This window comes from Branchiostoma lanceolatum, chromosome 1 (assembly GCF_035083965.1).
Source record: "Branchiostoma lanceolatum isolate klBraLanc5 chromosome 1, klBraLanc5.hap2, whole genome shotgun sequence".
NCBI classification, from domain to species: Eukaryota; Metazoa; Chordata; class Leptocardii; order Amphioxiformes; family Branchiostomatidae; genus Branchiostoma; species Branchiostoma lanceolatum.
Genome location: NC_089722.1, coordinates 36,998,047 through 37,001,496, shown reverse-complemented (window position 1 = coordinate 37,001,496; position 3,450 = coordinate 36,998,047). Strand labels below are relative to the sequence as shown.

The following is a 3,450-nucleotide window of genomic DNA, read 5'->3' as shown; positions in this document are numbered from 1 at the left end:
CTATACATAGTGATGTTGTAATAAGAAAAGCTCCGGGCGGCACGCTTGTGATCACAGCGTGACGAAAATGAGATTTATCATTTCGGTCCGCCATGCGCCAGACAAAACTAGATCAATTGAGTGTGTCCAACTGACCAAGTTGTTACAAACTTGTCTTTCTTTTTTCTTTTTTTTCCTTCTTTCTCTCTCTCACTCTCCCTCTCTCTCTTTCTTTCTTTCTCTCATCCTTTCATTTCATTAACAATGAAACTAGTCATTACACTTAAAAAACTTAACTTATTTGTTTAATACCGTTAGGTATTACAGGCTTTTGAAATTGAAAAACACAGATATGGATAGTTAACGTTACATACAGTAAATTGAACCTTGTTTTGTCAGGGTACACATTAAATATCACTTAAAGTATTATTCCTCGTTTTGCCTAATTCTATGATCCATGTCCGTATCCATTTGTTTAACACCTCAAGATTTTAAGGGCTTTAGATATTCAAGAACACAGGTATGGATTGACCTAGTTTCTGAAATGGTACATATAAAGGTTTACATGTATGGATAAAATATAATTTCACTGGGCAATAACACTAGTTACACACGTCATTAGTGGTCATACAAAGCTAGACTGGAGTTTTCTAAGATGATGTCGAATAACATCTACAACAGACCGGTAATCAGAAAAGCTCCGGGAGGCCCGCTTGTCCGGGTGCTAAAAAGCATGACGAAAATGCGATTTGCCATGCGCCAGACAAAACTACACTGTGTCCAACTGACCAAGTTTCTTTCTTTCTATATTTCTATCTTTCTTTCTTTCTTTCTCTCTCTCTTTCTCTCTCTCTCTCTTTCTTTCTTTCTTTCTCCTCTCTTCTCTTTCTTTCTTTCTTTCTTTCTTCTTTCCATTTTATTAACAATGAAACAAGTCACTACAAAATACAGACGAACATAAAACTTAACCTTTTTGTTTAATACCGTTAGGTATTACGGGCTTCAGCAATTGAAAATCACAGATATTGATAGTTAACGTACATACAGTAAATTGAACCTTGTTTTGCCGGGGTACACATAAAGTTTGATCAATTAAGAGAACAGACTAACAGGCCCGTTAAGTGATATGGACTTCAGATATTCAATAAGACGGATATGAGTTGCTAACGTTACATACAGTAAATCAAACCTTGTTTTGCCAGGGTAAACATAAAGTTTGATCACTTAAAGTATTATTCCTCTTTAATTCTTGAAAACTTCAATGATTCATACCCCTCACAGAAAAGAGAAGACCACTACGTAGCGGCTAAAAGGGCAGACTTATAGAAACAGGCCTGCGCTTAGCTTGCATGGTAGCCATACCATCGGGAGCTCCCCGTTCTAATATCTCTACGGCACCGGGAGTGATGCCCGCCCGCCAGGGCAGATTTATACGCCCGCCTAAACCCAAGTAGAAACTTGCGGGCCTAGCGCGTCTACAAACACTGTCATTCTTCGTTACAAAACGAATGCATGGATTAGTGAATGGCCGCCTATCACAATCCATGCACTCAGCATACACACTTATTTGAATCTATTTCGCCTGAATCCTCACGTCCCATGAACCGGCATCGTCCGCCGTATTACGCGTATGAAAATCTTCGGGCTCACAGCCTTATGCAGCCCAAACTTAAAAGAATGGTAATATCGCGGATTCCATTCATGGACAAACGTAATCTTGGTTGTAAACAATCTTAAAATCATTTCTAATGCTAACAGTCTAGAGTCCGAGTCACCAAGGGGGTTGTTATTGTAATAATTTACTTGTGTTTTCAATTCATTGTGATTATTTGTTACAAAACAGATTTGATATTCTAAATGTGATTTCAACTTTATAAATATTTTTCCGGTTTCCTAAAACTTTACACTCTTGATGTGGAATATGATATTTCAACAACTGTTTCTAGATAACGGTATCACCATTTTACCATTATTTACCATTTTTAACATTTCTTACCATCATTCGTTATATCTTTATAAATAGGTCAGAGTGCTGGGAAGAAAGTAATTCACATATCCTTGCAAAGTGTACGGTATGAAGCTTTCCACAAAGGACCCAGAATGTCCTCTAGTGAAATCTAAAGATGTACAAAAGCAGAGTAAGAAGAACCGGATTAGCACCTACTTTTATGGGGCCACTACCATTCTACAAATATTATTTACCATTTTCTAAAATTTTTTGTAAATATTTCTAAAAGTGAGTCATATTGATTGTTGTTGGAAATGTTGAGAAATTTGTTCAGTATTTTTATTTTATTTTTCCAATTATCCAATTGAATTCGAACAGATTCAAATTTCATATTCAATTTTTTTTGAAAAAATTATAGAACTATTGTCACTCAGATATTTTTTTTCTTAGAATTAATTCGAAATTATTAGAAATGTTATTCAAAATCCCTCTTGGTGACATGGAATGGAATCTGGAGAAATAACATTCAAATGTAGCGAAGCCACTTCTGCAATGTAGCGAAAAAAAACGTCTGCCATGTAGCGAAATTAATTCTGCCATGTAGCGTAACGACTGTAGCGAACTGACAATGTAGCGAAACAAACGGTTACCGTTTTAACTGCAAAAGAACTCCTAACAGATAACTCTACTCTAGAGAAAATAACAACTGTATCGCTTGCCCACCATTTAAGCCGGTTGATGGAACATCCCAGCTACCCAGGCAGCATCCTACCAACAATGCAACAGTGACTGCAAGTCTACGCATCATGATTCTGTAAGCAAAAACAAAACAAACACATTAGACCTTTGTTTATGAATCTTTAGGGTAGTCCATTCGGTCAACTAAGTAATTGATTTAGAAGGGAGTCCTTACAATATCATAACAAATCAGGATACAATTGAGTGTGTCTCATCAATTATAAATCACACAAGTTGATCGTCTTCTCCACTCAAATAACAGAAGTTGTCCAAAGTATGAGCTTAACAAAGAAGGCAATGCTAACATTTATCATCAGTTATGCGAATGAGGTCCTTATCAGCATAATTTGATTCAACGATGTTCACATTCACAAGTATGAAATTGCAGTCTACCTGTATGGAATTCTAGTAGTTTCTCATTATTTATGCAAAATTAGGCCTACATTTGCATATATTCTATCTATCAACATTCCTCTCTTCCTCAGCTACAAATGTCACATATTTGAATAGTCAAATCATGGAACACAGCGGGTTTGTAAAATTACATCATTGATTATGCAAATGAAAATATGATTTGCATAATCATCGTCTAATCATACAAAATCATCGCGTAAGCTGGATGATATGCGGTAGATTTCTAGCGGGGATCCGTGGATTGATAACCTATCAGGGCCCGCGAGCCTGATTCATTCACGTGCCGAGTAGGCAATTACCGCTAATATTTTGCTTTAGTGGCACGCCTGGGGGAGTATTTCACACCCGTTGTCTGTTCTTTACTTTTGCGG

General features: G+C 36.8%; 1 long non-coding RNA gene across 1 annotated transcript in view; it reads right to left on the bottom strand.

Moving 5' to 3' along the window:
* Positions 1–2,876, bottom strand: part of LOC136428208 (uncharacterized) — a 10,490-nt gene extending 7,614 nt beyond the window's left edge. Inside the window, exon 1 of the long non-coding RNA XR_010754594.1 lies at positions 2,651–2,876. This is a non-coding gene — a long non-coding RNA (uncharacterized lncRNA). The remainder of the gene's footprint in view (positions 1–2,650) is intronic.
* Between the last annotated feature and the right edge of the window lie 574 nt (positions 2,877–3,450).